The following is a 19,707-nucleotide window of genomic DNA, read 5'->3' on the forward strand; positions in this document are numbered from 1 at the left end:
GTTCTTTCAGCAGTACGATTTCGCCAACACGCGGAATTCTGGTGCCCTTTCCCTTGCGACAGTGAAATCGCTTAAGATCAGACAGGTATGACTCTTGCCACAGCCTCCACCATGTTAAGGCGTGTTCGCTCCTCTGCTTGTCCAGCTCGATGAGGTCATTACGGCTCATCTTCGTTGAGTCGGGTGACTCTGATGTAGCTCCAGGTTGTCTTCCGGTCAGCAACTTTTGTGGAGACAAAACTTCGTAGGAATGTGCGTCGCCAGAAACATAAGTTAGGGGCCGTGAATTCACGATAGCTTCAATTTCCACCAGTATGGTGTGAAGTTGGTCGAAACTAACCTTCATTTTCCCCAGCACCTTTCTTAGCGGTTCTTTAACGGAGCGGACCATTCTCTCCCAAAACCCACCCCACCATGGAGCTAGGCTAGGAGAAAACTTCCATTCTATACCCTTACTTGAGAGCCAGTTGGCTAGGGTAGGATCTTCCGTCACTAGCTTTGCGGCACAAGTAAACGTTGACGCGTTGTCACTGTAGATAATTTTACAATCTTCTCGGCGTGACATCATTCTTCTTAACGCGTACATAAAGGTTTGTGTTGTCAGATCAGTCACAAGCTCCAAATGCACAGCCCTTGTGACTGCACAAGTAAACAAGCACGCATGCACTTTCTTTTCACCAACACGAGTTTTCTCGATATCGTTCCCATCACTGTCCTTTTCAATAAGAATCACTTCTTCTAGCACATACATTGGGCCGAAGTAGTCGATCCCGATCACTTCAAATGGCTGCGCTTTCTTGGTTCGATCCAATGGCATCGCAGCAGTTTCTTCATTAAAGGGACGCGATTGAACTCGTTGGCACTTTACACACTTTTTTATGACACTTTTAATCCGTTGGCGTGCACGAATGATCCAAAAACGATTTCGTAAGAACGTCAGAGTGTTTTGGACACCAGCATGCTTCCGTTTAACATGATGATAGTAAATCATCATGTCGACAATCCTGTCGTTTGATGGAAGAAGGATGGGTGGATCGATGAGCAGTTCTCTTAGGGCCGGGCCTATTCTTCCAGTCACTCGGATGAGTTGCTTCTTTGCATCCCAAATGGGCCTGAGTGTATCAATACCGTGAAGCAGTTTACCATGTGGTTTTCCCTTTTGTAAGGACTCGTAGATTTCTGCAAATGCCCTTTTTTGAATGAGTTTTAGGATGAAGTTCTCGGCGACGGCGATTTCGTGAACAGAGAGACAGGAAACTTCCACTCCCCTGATCATTTCAGTTGCTTTGCCGGGCGACTCCTTCCTAAAAATCCTAAACATCCAGGCGATTGTACGTAAAACTCTCAGATAACTGCTTGCTCTTGATACGAGTACGTCAAACCAATCCGAAGTACTGTTAGCTGCAAGGATTTGCAGTTTCTGCTTCAATTTTGCTTCGATCTCCATCAATTGCATTACTTCTGATGTCGGCATATCTTGTTGCGGCCATTCCGTCTTTTCTAGTTTCAGCCAGGAGGGACCTCCCCACCAGGAAGAAGCCGCAACTAACTTCTTTGCTGTCAAGCTTCTTGATGCGTGGTCTGCTGGGTTGTCCTTCCCCGGACAATGTTTCCAGTGATCTGGCCCAAACCTCTTCTGGATGGCTTCAACTCTGTTTCTGACGAACATCTTCCAACGGTTTGCTTCTCCGCGAATCCATCCAAGGGTTGCCATTGAGTCAGTCCATAAATGCACTTCCCAATTTACTTTGTCAACTGCGTTGACGATTCTTTCAGCTAGAACACTGCCGAGTTCGGCACTAAGTAACTCTAACCGTGGTAGAGAAACCTCGTTCTTCGGGAGTGGTGCTGCTCTGGTTTTGCAGCAAATTAGCCGAATGAATTCTGGATGTCTTGATTTCACGTAAGCAACAGCTCCATACGCTTTGGTTGAAGCGTCACAAAAAACATGCAGTTCTTGCGTGTGTTTGCTAGGTGCCATAGAAATCATTCTTGGCACTTGTATTTTGTCAATGTATTTCAAATCTTCAACAATTGTTCTGAAACGGCTTTCCGTTTCTTCGGGCACCTCCTCGTCCCATCCAATCTTGAATTCCCACAATTCTTGAAAAAGAAGCTTAAATTGGAGCGTTACAGGTCCAATTAATCCAAGTGGATCGAACAATTTTGTTGAAATTTTTGCAAAAGCTCGTTTAGTTAACACTTGAACTTTTGCTGCTGCGTCTACGATAACGTCTGCCTTGAAATAAAAGCAATCCGTGCTAGTATTCCATCTAACTCCAAGCACTTTTTGTGGGTCTAAATTAAGACATGAGTGCGACTTGTCGGAGTCATTGGTTAGGCCTTGTTTTTGTAGATATCTACGCAGTTGTTTGCTGTTTGTTACCCATTTTCTTAAGTCCATGTTTGCGTCAGCAAAAAGTTTCAGCACAATTCCGATTACGGCCATTGCTTCTTCTACTGTAGATGCATTCGACAAGTAGTCATCTACATATAGGTGGCGTAGAATTTGCTTGCTGATTTCTGCTAAGTCACCGTCATAGGACTCCAAATGTTTCTTCAGGACGGTCCTGAGCACTGCCGGGCTGCATGTGAGTCCAAATGGAAGCCTGTTCCATTTATAAAGTTGCAGTGATCCTGGGACGTTTTCATCCTCTAGAAAAAACCTTAACGCTTCCGCGTCTTCTTTAAGCAGTTTCACCATTAGAAACGCTTGTCTAATGTCAGCTGTCCAGGCAATGGGGTTGAGCCTAAACTGTAACATGATGTCAAGAATGTCTGGGTTCAGATTGGGTCCTTCTTCTAGGCAATCATTGGCGCTGAAACCCGTTTTCGGTTTTGCTGAACCATTGAAAACTGGCCTTACTCTGCTGGTGGTTTTGTCTTTTCTGACAACCGGATGATGGGGCAGAACCGTGTAGATACCGTCGAATGACGTATCCGCCTTGGAAATGAACCTAAGTTCCTTTAATTTGCTGAACTCGGCTTCGTATGAAGTCTTCATCTCCTGGTCTCTGTCCAATCTTCTTATCAGTGCCTTTGCCTGACCTTCTGCCATGGCTTCATTCTTGCTCAGGTATTTTTTGTTCCCATTCCATGGGAGCGGTGCTACATAATGTCCATCATCATCTTGAGTGATGGACTCTGCATAGGTCTTCCACTGTACTGAAAGTGGCACCTTTTCCAGTGGATCTAGACTCTCTAGTTTCCACCATCTGGCAAAATCGATTTCTTCTTTTTTCGGGTCAGTGTCTTCATGTAAATCTTTGGGTGTTCCTAGTTTAGCTTTTAAGAGAAAGCTGATAGCCGTTGTGGACGATAACGCCACCTTCTCATCTTGCCCTAGTAATAGCCATCCCAATTTACTTTCTATCGCTCGAATACCTGTATTCGACACGATCTGTTTTGAGCCGAGAACCTTCCAGACTTGATTCGCTCCGATCAAGATGTCTATTTGGCAGGGTCCTGCTTTTCCGCTCAATATTCTGTCGTCGGCTAGTTGGTATCCTTGTCTCCAAAGTTCGCTGACGAATTCTGTCTTACTCGACCCAGCAATTTTCCCGATTTCGGGTTGCTCTATTGCTTCAAATTCAATATCTTCCGCCTGTGGGATTGTTCCGCGAAGTCGTAGCTTTCTTACGCTTCTTTCCTTTTCTGGATGGATGTGTCCCACTGCTTGCAGCTTCAGATTGATTTTTCCGACTTCTTGTAGCCCTAAAGTCTGTGCCAATTCACTTCTAACAAGGGTTGCATTCGATCCTTGATCGATATAGGCGATAGCTTTATGCCACCCGTTTGGGCCCTCCACTACCACTGTTGCCGTTTGGACGTATACGCCACCAAATAGGCGTGCTTCGATTGAGAGAGGAGCGCCATCTGCTACTTTTAACATTGGAGACGCTGCCACAGTTGCTGTCACCGATTTCGGTTTAACTGCCTTGTTGCAGATAGACGTGTGGTGACCCATTCCGCACTTGTAGCATTTTCTTGTACTCCAACACTCTCTCACCTGATGATTTTGTCCCAGGCACTTCCAACACCTTTTTTCTTTCTTGATCAGCTCCAGTTTCTTCTCTAGGGTGATATCACATTTCGCCGGTGAATGTTTATCATTGCAGAATAAACATCTTCTTTTGACCATAGGGTTCTGTTTCCTGTCTTTATATTCTGTAGCAGTGCCTGTGACTGCTAGTTCAGCTGCCGTAGGTGTGGTAGCAAATGTAACTTTTTGCGTTTTTTCGCTTGTTTCTGGTCTTGTCTTCTTCTTCTCTTGCTTCTCGGTTGAGTAAGCATACTCCCAATCTGCAGCTATTGAGTCAATGAAGTTAAAGAAATCTTCTAATGTCTTGTTGAACTGCCTGGTTTTGCCATGCCATCGGGATTTTAGTTCAATTGGCAGTTTTCTGGTCAAGATTTCCATAATTGCTTCATTCTGAGCTGTTTGTTGGTCTAAGCTGCCGAGGTTTAAAGCATGGCCCATTGCCTTGTCATGAAGTTTCCGTAGTCCTTTAAAGTCTTCTTGATGCTCTACTCTTGGAAGTTCTGTGATGGCAATATAATGGTCTGCTTTTACCGATCTCGGCTTGTTGTATTTCCCAGTTAAAATATCTATTGCTTTAATATAATTGTTGTCTGTCAAATCCAAGTACGATATCGCACCAGCTGCGTCCTCCGTTAAATGCAATTTCAGTCTGCTGAATTTCTCGATGGGTCTCATTGACGGATTCTCGTGGATCAGTGTGCGAAAAATTGCCCACCAATCCTCCCATTTGCTAAGATCTCCATCAAACTTGGTAATTTCTATCCGTGGTAACAGATGTGAAATGTTCCACGGGGTTGAAGGTACTTGCAGTTGCATCGCATTCATCGGTGGAGTTATTGTGCTTGGAGGTGTTGTGTTTCCACTTGCAGCTGCTACTTGAAGTATGGGGCTTGCTATACTTGTTGTTACTGCTGGTTTCTTTTTCTTCCAGTCGATGGTAATTTTGTGGAAGCGGTCGACGAACTCTTCATGCTGCACCAGGTACTTCTGTTGAACTTCGGGGGCTTGTTCCAACATAGGGATGATTGTTTCGTAATTTCTGATTAGTCGTTTCATCCTGTCATCGGCCAGCTCAAACGAAGTTTCAGCTTCCTGCAGTCTGTTTTCATTAGCTGCGGTTTCATAATTCTTCAAGTCTTTATGAAGTTCTTTCTCCAAAACTTCTATGGTCACCGCCAACGTTGCTTGATTCAATCTCTTGGCAGCCATTTTTGTTGTGGAGTTCTACTGGTGATCTGAAAAAGTTGTCTAAATAACAATTATAGTGGGATATCCCAAGGCAATATTATGTCTGAGAAAGCAACACAAAAACGAGTTTAAGAAGAAACAAAAGACTGTATTTTTGCGAAATCGCACACCTTTAACGACTTGTTAATTAGGTAACAGATAGGTCAAAACACTTACACTATAACTTAATAGCGGGCTGAAAATTTCCCTAACACGTGATGCCTTACAACACGTGTTGAATCTCTCACTCAAAGTCTACACTTTAAATTACGCCAATTACTTGGACGATATCGTCAGTCTCAAAAAAGGTTCGAAGGACCATGAAAAATATTTAAATCTAATTGTCAACTCTAATACCTGCGATTCAATACCTTTGTAAATTAACTTAGGCAGGTTCTACCACTGGTTTATTTGAAACTGAGTTTTGACACAAGAAATGGCGTCTGCCTTTACACAGGGAAAAATTCTAACAACGGCTATTGCCGATATCGGCCACCAAGAAGGCTCTGCTCGGCAGCGCCCCTGGCGGCCTACACAAGGTTTACAATTATAACACAAATCATAAATCAAAAACAGTAGGCCGTCTGACGGGCCTTCCAAACTTGGATACTCTTTCTTCTTGTGGGTTTTTACAATCCGCAACAGAATTCTAAGATTCACCACTGTGTGGTACCAGCGGATAGCAACATCTGTTTCTCCTACGGCTTCGGTATAACGGTCATCAGCCAGCTTGAGTGGCATTAGGAAAGATTGGGTAGTTTGTAGTGAAGCAATTGTGGACAATTTGAATACACTTGTGGTAGCTCCTGAGTCTACCAGGGCCTCTATGCTGTTTTTTAAGTTAGCGACGTAGCGACGCGACGACCCGTGCCTGGTCCACGGGTCCGTCTTGTTCGTTTCCCGATCGCAGGTTATCGTTGAGTGGATAATCGTTTCGCATGTGGCCTAGGTTGTTGCATTTAAAACACCTGCGTTCTCTATTTAGCATGTTCTCAGGTCGTCGATATTGTTGGTTGGACGTGGTATAGTTTACAACTCTTGAGTTCTTGTTCAGTCGAATTTTCAATTCGATCAATTCTAGCGAACAAGCACATATCTCATATGATTGTTCATCCAGACGAATTTCCAAAGAGGTAATATTGGTGTCTTTGTATGAAACTTTGTATGAAGGCCACGACTGAATTGGGAGGATTTTGTAAAAGAACGACATGAAATTGTTGAAAATGAATCCCTTGAATTAAATTTGGGAACAAAATCAGCTTCGGTGATTTGAAAGGAACAATGACGACGGAGTTTTGCTTTCGATAAGGCGTATTGTGGAGCAGATTCATCTTTTCGCTGGACATGTGCGGTTACTACGCTTACGTTACTACGTTTTCCACTCCCACAAAACTATACCGTTCCGAAAAGCGGTGCAAAGAGCGGTCGACCAGCCATTCCAGTCTGCCGGTATTTCAAGGTCGTGTTGCCAGCGCCACTCTGCTGCAATTCCTCGTAAGGTTCCCTTAGCTAAGTGAAGCTTACGATTGTCATCCCACCCACCTGCTACAGCTTCTCGATTAATGTCTTCAATATAATCGAGCACGTCCTCTTCAATCTTCGCGCTATACGTTGGGAGAGCTAAGTTTTTATTCTGTTCACGTAGGCGGTTCTGTTCGTTCATTTGTTGCTGTAAAACCTGTTGCCTTCTAAGTATCTCTGTAAGAATAGTAATTTGTTCTTCAGCCGCCATTTCGTTTTCTCAAGGAGGGAGTTGCGTTATAATAACTAAGGAGTACAAAAGGCGAATAGAGAGAAAATGACATTAGTGATTTTAAAAATATGTATATATAGAAAATAAAAATTAGAAGAAAAACATAAAGGATAAATAAATGCATGAAACATCAAACTATAATTAAATAGGAACGGAAGAAAAATTTATGAACAGTTAATAATAAACAACTCATGGGTTCAGTTCGGATAGCAGTATGAATACGACTTTTCGAAGATCCGATCCCACTTTTGACACCAATATTACGTTTCTGGTTTCTATTAAGACTTTACTTGGTTATTTTATGTTCACTCTAGAAGTTCACAAGTTTAATCGACATGAAGAGCATCGTCAGACGTCTTTACCGACGCCCTGCTCTAACACCATTATATCTATCGAAGATACAGTCAGATAACAAAACCAAACCGTCCATACCAACAACATAAATACCTGGACGGTCTGAACACAAAGGGGCGCAAACAAATGGAAAATCATACCAAGTATTCCGGGTTAGGTAACGTTTTTGGAGGATCAGGGACAATACACTTTCTTTCTTCACTTCACTAAAACTAACCGATCATTCTCTCTTCCTTCTCCCCTCTTCCTGCTTTCCTCTTCCTCAGGGGCTTACGGACGCCCTACGTCTATGTCGTCAGTTAGTCGACGGATTCCGTAACAATATTTTTCACTGGACATAAAATAAAAATTCGTTCTAGGGCAAAATTTGAACACGGTTAAGTAACCCCCTTTTGAAACAAAATTCATTTTGACGATCAAAACTGAAACAAAGCGATCGGCCCCGATTAGCTCTAATCGGTTTAACTTCTCCGCAACCGAAATGGACATTTGTGGCAGAATTTGAGTGCCACTTTTTCAACCAGGGCGGTGTGGGGCACAAATCGAGGTAACCCGACGCCATTTTATAAAACGGCCGTTCTTACGGTTTCAGGGTAAAAATCGGGTCAGGCGGGTAGAACGATCTATAATCAGGGTTTTTATCGGATCGATCGGGTAAAAAAGTAAATCGATTGATTGCAATCCAGGTAGCTTCCCCGATTAAGTATCTCGATTGAACCCCAATGGATTCGGGGAGAAGAATTTTCCACCCTGGGCCACGCCTCGATGGCCTGAAGTGAGAAACCCGATTGGTAAAAAAGCGCCACCATGGGCTCGGGGCCGATCCTAAAATGAAACAATTGAAAATCTTCTTGGCTGTTGGAAGGAGGTCAATATAGAATGTAATTTTTGCACATCCAGTGCTCTTCCAAAGTGACTAGCCAACGGACATCCCTGGTACTACCCATTGAGTACACGGATATCTAACGGACGTTCGACCATGATTTGGACATTCGACGGCTGAAATCTGCTATGTGGGCATTGGGTTGGGACGAATGAATTATTAAGTAGCGTGTTGAAGACGTTCCCGAGGTTGTTTTGTTATCTGCTGATATGTTTTTTATCATCAGGATGTAGACCAGGTCTATTCCAACTGCTTTGATTTTTTATTTGGGCAGGAACTTATCGATTTCTTCTATTTTGCCACGTGGTCAATGACCACGTTATGTGATCCGGCTGGTATTCGGTACACCCGGACGTATGACGTCAGAATTTTCCTCATATATAGTCGCCATGTAATCTTGTATCGCTCTCAGTCTTATTCTTATTGCCCTTGAATACAACGTAGTGTTACATGGTGGCGATGCAGAACCTCGGGTAAGTCTTTTTTGTTGTTGTGCTTCTTTTCGATTCTGTGTTGCGGAGGCGGTAGCTGTCAGGGACCTCTGAGAGTCGTCGACCAAACTGGTTTCAGAACCTTAAATTGTTGGGGAACGAGGTCACGGAACCGACCGTGGGACAGTCGGAGGGAAGCAGCAATGAAAAAGAGACGCCGGGGAGAATGGGTGTGGAAACAGTTAAGGCTTTTCAAACGGGTTGAGTGAACGTTAGTAGTAACGAACCGTGAGACAAAGAATTTGGCAAGAATCGGGGTTAAGAGCCGCGGGGTAAAGGGTTTTTTGTTTGTTGTTCTTTAAGAGGGAGGGTAAACGGGGTGATGAACCCATAGGGCAGGGTTGGGTAAGTCTAGAGATTTTTTTATGCCTTAAGGTATTACGCTTTAAGGAAAATAACAGGTCGGGACATTTTTGCAACCCCCAGAGTGGTGTGGTTTTTTTAACGACAGTTGGAAATGTTGGACTTAGGCTTTGTAATATTCCTTATCCAAATAAATTAGATAGCTGCCTGTGCACAATTATGTCGATATCGATGGCATATGTTTAGAGTTTCTGATTGCGATGCCGTAGATCAGTGATCGATTCCCGATGAGGAATTGCGAAATATTAGGTATCTTTATAATATTCTTCATTCGAATTTGCTGGGATTATAAATTACTTTAGAACGAAGGGGATTATTATTTTTTAAATTATTTAATAAAAAAAAAGCACATATTGCTCGACATAAATTTGCTTTATATATGAACGAGAATTTCTCGTAAGGTAAACACAATAATTCATCACCTCATCTGGAATCGAACACCGATTTCCAGCATCGCATTCAGAAAGGCTACACCTACGCCATTGACAACGACATAAACGTTCACAGGCACCTGCAATATAGGCTAAATTGTTTCGGTAAACAACGTTACCAAGCCCAAGCCCTTAATTTCAAACTGTCGTTTTAAAAAACACACGACCCGACAAAATGTCCCAACCTGTAACTTACCTTAAAGCGTAATACCTTACCATTTTTTAAAATGTCTAGAACTACCCAACCCTGCCCTGTCGTGTCCATCACCCCGTCTACCCTCCCCCTTAAAGAAAAACAAACAAAAAACCCACTACCCCGCCAATAGGTGGCTTTAAAAAATTTAATCAGTGTTCGGATTTTTGTGCAGGATTCAGCATTCAGGCATTCAGGCATTCAGACTCAAGAAGTTGCGGGTTGCAGCATGGCAAGACGAATTAATTCGTATCTACGAAGACGTCAAAGATCTTCATCACAAGTATATGGACAGTCTACCCGATATTACGGATCCAAAACGTCAAGCATGTGAAAAATGGGAGGTTCAATTCAACACCGATCCCGTGGAAATCCTCAACTTCGCCATTAGGTATGTCACGTCGTCTCATCATTCAGTCAGTTTTATTGGGACGTCGGCTTCAGACGTCCCGATTAGCACAACGTTATCGCAGAAGAGGTCTACTCGGTCCGCGCCAACCAATCTTCCCAGACAAACCAGCCAGTTAGACCTGCACATCCAGAAGCAAATGCTGGAGCTGGAAGTAAAGTTGGAACAATCAAAGATCCAAATGGAATCCAACGCAACGTCAGTCACGGAAACGTTGAGTTAGGGTTTAAAGGGTATGGGTGAGCAACTAGGCAAACTCATAGACAGCTCCCATGTCACGTCCACTGAAATCGCCACCAACACTCAGTTGGTTAAAGACTCACGTAAGACGTTGCACGACATGGATCAGAAGATTGAAACGGTTAAGTTAGACTTAAACGCACAAATCGATGGTCTTCGAACGGAGATTGGCGTCAGCAAGGTGCATCTGAGAACGATTCAGGAGCAAGTCATCGACCAAGGAGCACGCATACCTAGCCGACCACAGACTCTATCAGCTAGACAAGACGTTTCCGCCCGGTCTACCTTGAAGTCACTCGAAGCCACGGTACTGCATCGCAGAACTCTGCTTGACGCCGACACCTCTTTACGAGAGCAGCCTTCAAGACCACTGCCTATCATGCATCCAGCCTGCGGCCCTTCCATTGGGGACGACACGTCTTCGGACACGTCCTCTTAGCACCAGCCTGCTAATGGCAGGTCCAACCCTTCTCATGGTGGTTACTGTAGTCACCCACGTACCCTGAGCTTCACGATCCAGCCGTTCGATGGAAATCCGAAGAATTACGCTAAGTTTAAGGCCAATTTTCGAGCCTTATACTAAAACGAATGCAACGGTTCTCCTGCCCTCCTGTTCATGTTGGAAGAGCTGCTGTCGAAAGGAGTACGGAATGAGATCGGCGAGTGCCTTGCTGATGGAACCATGTACTCCTTGGTGTGGGATCGTCTCGACGCAGTCTACGGCCGCACCGAAGTCATGGACAAGACCTATCTCGACGACCTGCTGCAGATTCCACCTTTGAAGAGCCAAGATGCTGCGAGCCTCAAGACCTTCGCCAACCGGTTGCACGGAGCAGTGGTGACTCTTCCACAATCGAGATACGTGCATGAACTTCACAGCCGTACTACCCTGATGGCTATAGAAGCAAAGCTGACGACATACCTGCAGGAGAAGTGGAACGAGAAGAGAAAACAGGCAGGTGCAGAATTGAACGTTCTAGACCTGGACGACTGGGTAATAGTAAAATCCATGTGTAAACAACATGATAAAAACGTATTTGAGTCTCTGAACACGTCGACGTCCAAATCAGTATGGTTTGATGAGAAGAAGCCAGTCAAGAGACCGAACGCTTCTCACAAGTCAACCATTGGACACGTTTCGACAGAGGAAGGCTCTAAGGTAACGGCATCCTCACCTCCGCTAGCTGCTCCCATGGGAAGACGACCGAAAACGGAGGAAAAAGCAGCCGAGAAGACTGACCAGTGGAGGTGCCTCGCTTGTAACGGCAGGGCTCACAACTTGGCTAGCTGTAACGTGTTTATGTCTTTTACGCCCACGAAACGGGCTGTAGTTGTATTTAAGTCCGGAAGGTGTCTACTATGCCTCACCGGCAAGCACGAACGCAGGAAGTGTTCCAGAGACATCAAATGTACCATTGGTAGATGCGCTGGTTCAAGACACCATCCCCTGCTTCACGGATCCGAATTCATCCCACTGAGGAAACAAACGGATCCACCACCACCTTCAGCGTCTACATCGACTGCATTCCTTGGGACACTAACCCAAAGGGAAACGGTAAAGCGACGTGTACGTTTCAAGATCGTGCCCGTTCGTATTAGCGTCGGTGCGAGATGGGTCGACACTTTTGGATTTCTGGATACCGGAAGCGACACCACACTGATCAGGAGCGATATAGTAAAGAAGTTAGGACTCGTTAGCCACCCTAAACGCATCAACGTTGTCTCCTATGATGGAGCCACATCGAAAGTCCAAACTGCCGTTGTGGATTTCTCTTTCTCGTCCGTCGACGGAACAAGTTGGTTTGAAGTTAAACACGCCTACGCCGTCGACAATTTGAAGGTGACGCTGAACCCCCCAATCAACCCTCGTCAAATGGAGTCCTGGACACACGTACGTGGTCTTGATGTCCCGAACGTACAACCCGAAGACGTTGGTGTATTGTTTGGACTCGACGTAGCAGAGGCATACGACCACATTCCGTCAAGCCGCCGGCTGGAACAATTAGGCCTATCGCTTTCAAAACACCGTTTGGATGGTGCCTGGGTGGTAAAACGGGCCCGCCACAAGATGGACGTCCGTTCATCACCCACATAGTATCAGAGGAACGTTCAAAAGACCTCATCGAGTTAGTCAGGAAATTCTGGCAGCTGGAGGCGAAAGACCTAGACGTGGAATAGCCTGTTCTCTCCGAAGACGATCTACGTGTAAAACGTATCCTCGAGTCAACAGTAAAGAATTTTGGAAATCGGTATCAAATCGGCCTAATGTGGAAGACCGACAACGTAAACATTCCGGACAATCGGGCAATTGCATTAAAGAGACTTTATTCTCTGGAGAGGCGATATCAACGAGATGGAGACTTCGCCCAGAAGTATGATGCAGTTGTCTGGATCACGCCAGACTCCTTGCGACCGAAGAGTTGCGGAAGGATTCAAGTAGAACGTGGTATTTACCGCACCACGGGGTTGTAAGCCCATCCAGCTCTACGACCAAAGTTCGAGTTGTATTCGACGGAGCCGCCGAGTATCGAGGAACGTCTCTCAACCAGAACTTGTTAAGCATACTGATAAGAATAATTTTGTGTTTCCATATGCTACCTGATTACCCGACCCGATAATGACAATAACGAGTAATAGAAAGACTATTTTGTACTGCAAAAATTGTTCTACTTAGCCCGGGGGTAGGGGAGTCTACCGATGATGCAGTCTACACTTTTTTCCAGACATTTAATACCTAGGGCAAAAAAAAAGTTTCTGTACTGACATTACCCAACCCCTTTATGATGATTTTGTGCCAAAACCGCCCTACCTCTCTTTTAAAAGGTAAACTATTAATATTTTCTACCCACAGATGGCTTTTTCAAAATAAATCGGTGTTCACCTTTTTGTGCAGGATACTGTACATGTCCATTATCACGCGGAAAGGGACACTCTAACTAGTGGTTTCATTGGGTTCCTTATTCGGGAAAGGCGTGCGTGTCCCAAGGACCCGCCGGAAAAGCCGAAATATGTTGTTCCCAGGCATACTTCCAACATCCTTTGCTGCCTCAAAATCCATGTGAGAAAACCAGGGATGTCGACGTGTGGTCGGCGAATAGCTGATTGCAGCGATTTCATGCTGTTAACAAATCAGGATCGGGTGGAACTTCTCTTCTCGCAACATCGTTGTTTTGGATGCTTCCTTCCCGTTGCAGTGGCTGGACATTAAAAACTTCTGGATTGTCCCCACCCACGTCATTGCTCCATGATTGATTTAACTGAACATCACCAGATCCTGTGTGGTCCAAGACGGGCCTACAAAGGGATAATCCCTTGTTAACTTGTCAACCTTGTTATAGTTTTTTTGTTCACGTTTTTCCTTTGTTTCTTTTCGGTTTTTTGTTTTGTTTGTTTGTACCTGTGAACAGGTGAGCCAGCTGTCACCTACGGTGCTGCCCTCACGGGTAGGATTTAGATGGCAAAGGCCTTCTATTTATATTTACGTTTTAAGAAAGCCCTGGCACCCCCCCCCCAGTAGTAATCAAGTAACGAAGTAGACAGTACCCAGCTCTGTCTCTCTCTCTCAAATTTGCCCCCCCCCCTCTTTTTTCAATCAAGAATAAAGCCGTTCCGTTTTCTCTTAGTCATTTTTTCATCGTCATTTATTCACCCTCCATCCCTCATCTCTGTTGTCACGTTCCCATTGCACGTAGCGCAACAGAGGTAGTCTTCGGAGCTGCTCAAAGAGTACTAGACTGGGCCAGCAAGAAATTTGAGGACATCGGCATTGATCTTGCACGGTTGGCAACCGGTAACTTACCCCCGGAACTATTCCCACCTAGTCAACTGCGGTCGGTTCTTAAGGAAATTCGAGCTTCTCTGGCGATGGCGTGGGCACCGACACCCGCTTTGCAGAATGGTGACTTATGAAGGGCATACCAGGAAGCCCGGGTCGTCGTAGCGGCCACACCAAAATGGCTTCGGTTATTCATTCATCTGCCAATAATTGAGATTAGCAAGACATTTGAGTTGTATCGAACTTTTGTGTTGCCCGTGTTTAGTGCTGCAGGTAACCGGCTGCTGCAGGCGTTCAATACGGATCCATACCCGCATTTCTGGCGGCAGGGTGGGATCGGCAAACATTTATTGAGATTACGGAGGCCGGGGTACGCTCATGTCAGGGACGGGCAAGTTCGGTATGTCCGCCCAGTAAAGCCATCTACCAGAAAAATTTTAAGAAAACCTGTGTGATGGCGCTGTTCCTGCAGACACTGACAAAAAGAACACGGAGTGCTATCATGTTGTAGTAGAATGGAGAGGCCCAGAAGCCATTTACCTTGGCCACCGGAAATGGGAAGTACCAATGAATAATCCACGCTCTCTGGTAATGGAATGTCCGCAACAGACAGATTCGAGGGATTCTTCGAGAGCAGAGCTGCCGTTGTCGGCATTAGCGAAATCCCGCACGGTTGTTCCATTCAAACTGATGAGTGGATTTTGCAGGGCAGTAGGCGACACTCGTTATCATCCACTAGGAAGGGGAACGACTTTTTGCCAAGACTGAAAGGGTTAAACTGGGCTGTAGCTACAGACGCCCAGGAGCAAGGAAGCAGGGCAAACTTATCCCTGCAGGCTTCATTAGAAGCGTCCTTTAGACGCATCGGCAGCAGTCTCGTGAGCGCTGCTAGTTTCGTTAAAACGAACCGTGCTTTGGAAGAAGACGACTGGGAGCGGAAAAAACGAGCGTCTGGATATCACACATACCTATTCGAGCTATGGGGTGTGGGATCGGCGTTTTTCATGGCCAGTGTGGCTGTGTTCAGCATCCAGTGGTGCCATGGGAGAAGAGGAGACTCTAACATAGTTGATCTTCGGGAACGCCACGGACGGTGGAGGAATTCATAGAAGAAGAAGCTAAGAAGCGACGTGCCCGGCAGTGGAGTACCATGCATTGCCTTACCGAAATAGACAACCGTATGACGGCTCATGAGCAAATTTGTTTGGCAACACTGCGTGATATGGAATCGTCCATCGAGCACCAGGCCTAACAAGGACGCATCCTTTTGTCTGTAACCTTTTTATGTCCCCTGTATCATTTAGTGGTGTTCCCGTTTTTCTTTCGGGAGGGGGTATTTATCAACTAAAACCTAGTAGGACTTAATACGTCAATTTAATTATGTATTTTTTCTTTGTTTTGGTTTGTTTGGGAAAATGAATTCGAGGACGAATGCAGCTAGAGAGGGGGATGTCACGTGGTCAATGACCACGTTATGTGATCCTGCTGGTATTGAGTACAACCGGACGTATGACGTCAGAGTTTCCCTCATATATAGTCGCCATGTAATCTTGTATCGCTCGCAGTCTTACTCTTATTTCCCTTGAATACAACGTAGGTCTACAATATTTATGATGTCGTTTTGGATGTTAGGGGTTTATGAGGAGTGGTTTTCGATCGTTGCCTCGAACTGTATATTGATTGGGATACCCGATGGGTGGGTCCTGCTGAATTTGTGCAGGAATATCTCTGGTTTTTCCTTCTGGGTGTTAATAGTGCTACCATTTACTTTGATAGCTACGCTGACGGGAGAACTTTTGATGCCTTTGCCAAGCATCAAATCTGGCAACAGAGTATCGGTTGGTCTTGGGGACTGAGTAAAGAGGCAAAGGCCGTATATTTATTTTGCTGTTATAACCTATAATGTTATTCTTCTGTGTGGCTTTCACTTTGCTCCACTTCTCCCTTTTATGTTGGACGGTAGAAGAGATTTTTCCCCACCTTCTAAATGCTTTTCGAGTGTGTCTACTAGTCTGTTGCATTCGTCATCCCATTGTAACCGACTTTGTTCATTGCCATTAAAAAATGGCCGTTCTTACCGTTTCAGGGTAAAAATTGAGGAAGGTGGGTAGAACGAACTATTATTGGGGCTGTTGTCGGATCGATCGGGTAAAACAGTCAATGGATTGATTGCAATCGAGGTAGCTTCCCCGATTAATTACCTCGATTAAACGGCAATTGAATTCGGGGAGAAGAATTTTCCACCCTGAGCCATGCCTCCGTGGCCCGAAATAAGAAACCCGATTGGCAAAAAAGCGCCCCAATTGGCTCGAGGCAGATCTTTAAATGAAACAATTTAAAATCTTCTTGGCTGTTGGAATGAGGTCCGTAGAATGTAATTTTTGCACATCCATTGCACTTCCAACGTGACTAGCCGACGGACATCCTTGGGGATACCCATTGAGTACATGGATATCTAACGGATGTTCGGCCATGATTCGGACGGCAGAAACGTGCTATATGGGGTAGTGTGGCTGTATAGCTCTATTCCGTAACCTTCTTGTTGTAGAGTCGCTACAACGGATTGGAAATCGGTGGAGAAAGCTCGAAGGGTGCTAAAATCGTTGTCTCTAAGTGGCCGGAGTTTATAAAAGGTGAGGTACAAGTTTCGGAGACGATCTGTGGGTTGATGTATCTCCTCTGGAGTTCTTTGAGGGCCTGTTGGTAAAGTCCAAGGTTCACTAGTGCTCCTCCGTAGTCCTTTCTGATGTCTGGTGTAAGCGCGTGATAGAGATGAGCGATGCATTCCACGACGGAACTTACAGCATCGTCTACGAAAATCTTGAACATCTGTATGAACATAGGTCAATTGCAAGGATCTCGACCGATTCTTAGCGACTTCATATGAGGTGGTTTAATACCGGAAGGACTCGTCATGGCGTGTGAGGTGTCAAGAGTATGGATCCAATCATTCGGGGTGTAAACAGCAGGCGGGTTGTGGACTGTTGGCGGAGAAGCGGATGGACATGGAAAGCCCGTTGAGTATGTAGAGCTCGGCACCAAAGGCGGTGTCATAATGTTGCCTAGAAAGGATATCAAAGCTTGTTGCTGTCCAATTTTGATTGACGGAGTGAACAATGATGAACTAGAGATGGCGGCAGTCACGACCGGCTCGTAAGACGAACTGGAGCCAGGCGGAAGTGAATTTACAACCAGAGCGTGTGTGAACAAATCCGGACCGTATAACGGACCTAGATTGGCCGACCCAAGGCTCGTGCGATTTGGTGGCGCGTACGTAGTCCACCCACTTGCGCTGGATGCTAGAGGTTGAAGCGGTGGTTGTGCTGACGCTTGAGCTTGAGGTTGAGCAGGCCGCCAGCCCAAAGAAATTCCGTTGTATGGACTTCCTCCAAGAGAGCCCGGGTGCAGCGAACGTTGATGTCCCAGGTGGAAGGGGGGCCGAAATTAGAACAGGCGTCACGTTGGTGGTTGGAGAAGCTAGCGATGCTGCCGTGGTTGGTTGCGTGACGTTGAGTAAAACCGGTGTGGTGCAACTCCATCTCGTTCAGGTAGCTGAACTTTACCAGGCAAAGTTCGACAGAAAGTACTGGTAGAGTTCAGGCCTCTTTACCACAAGCTAAGCGTTACCGTCGTTGGTGCAACATGGTCCCTCCCATATCTACCAGCAATGCCGCTGCCGAACGGTCGGGGCCTTTATTTGTTTTGTTTACTTATGTTAATTGTTTTTTGTTTTTGGGTTTTTTTAATTCTTGCAATACAATGCCTTTTACCCTTATAATTTTTTTCACTTTTTGATGGGCTTAACGGTATGCTTCCATTTAAATTTATGTTAATTGTCAATTGACACCGACGGGGTGTAACCGGTTCTACAACCCGATTAAATTATTTTGTACCCTGTTTGCACCCGTTTCGTGTATTACATTGTATTTTACTCTTTTTATTTATTTCCCTTCACTTGCTCACACTTTTTCGAGTTTGAGCAAGGCCTTGTCGTTTACATTGGGTATTTTTTTACTGAAGGGAACCGCTTGATAAGTACCTACACGAGTTTTAACCGATTGGTCATTTTTCAGGTAGGTAGGTCAGTGCGGTTTAACGTGTATCGGGTATTCCCCTTGTCCCAGTACACGAAATTCAAATAGCTTTTATCAGTAAAAACATTAGTTGATCCATTTCCCAGAATTGGGATCAATAATATGATTTGTTACTGTATTTTTTTTTCCTCATTTTTTTAACGAAAAAAAAAATAAAGAAAAATAAATGAATAAAGAATCAACTAGCTTATTATTAATTAACCCATTTCATAACTAGCCTTACCGGCTTATACCGCTTAAACTGAGCGCCAAAACTGAGGGCCACAGACCACTACAGAACATAGCGGGAACCATATGAACTAGAAACAGAAGAATGCAGAGTTTCTTTCTCTCGCGTTTGGCCACCTCTCCTGATACATCGTGGCATGAACTACTATAACTTAAGGACTGGATTCTTCGACAATTCCTATGTAAGCCATGTAATTTTTTATTTTTTTTTATTTAATTTAATTTTATAAATAATTATTGACTTACCAAATGTCCCTATGTTGAAAATTAACCCTTAACGAGATATTAATTATTTTCTATCAGAAAATAGGGAAATTGGGTAGGCCCGCTAGGCCGCAGGTGCCATCGGGGAGCCAAAAATTCTAACTCATTGCTTGTTTTCTTGTTTTCTTTCTACAATTTCAAGTTCAGTTGTCAATCATCAAGATCATGCGATTTTATTGGTAGATGACACCCCGACAATTTCGAATTCAGTTGTCAATCAGCAAGAACTTGCAATTTTTGGTTGATAGATGGCACCGGCGGACCGCCCTTTTTCCCCTCCTTCTACAATTAAAATCGAAATATTTCCTTAAATTATAAGTTTTCTAAAGAAAAAAAATATTTAGTTAGAATCACCTTTAAAAGTTGCATTTAATAATATACATTTTTTTTTTTCGTGAAAAGAGCCCACCCGACAAGCTTTAACACGGCGAGATCGGGAAAGAATCCCGTCCTTAAGTTATAGTAGTCCATGATCGTGGTTGCAGGATATGTGTATACCGTACAGTAGCGCTCCGCCCCACGTTATTTGGGCGTTATTTGGAAGGTTTTTCGGTGCACCGTGCACCGTTTTTTAGACCGATCAAGATCGATCTAAAATGACCCAAAAAACCCAATCAGAAACTCCAATCGCCCCGTTCTTGTACCGTGTATAGGGCTGTTCGACATCTTTTTCACATTTGTATCCATCGCGGCAACGCAGCAGTCGTTGGTAGATTTTATCTGCTACGACAGAATTGTGATCGGTAGTTAATTGTGCTCTTTCCAGTAGAAAAGTAAACGTTTAATTTAGTTTTAAGTGTATAGTAGTAGATGAATATGTCTGGGGGGGGGAATTTTGGGAACAACTGGGCAACAATCTAATCCGTTTTTCCACATTGTATTAGGGATTGAGTAGGGACACTCACAATTTATCAATATGAACTTATCTAAATAGAGAGTTTTCGCATCACTTTGCAGTCC

The sequence above is a fragment of the Daphnia magna genome, linkage group LG2 (genome assembly GCF_020631705.1).
Source record: "Daphnia magna isolate NIES linkage group LG2, ASM2063170v1.1, whole genome shotgun sequence".
Classification (NCBI taxonomy): domain Eukaryota; kingdom Metazoa; phylum Arthropoda; class Branchiopoda; order Diplostraca; family Daphniidae; genus Daphnia; species Daphnia magna.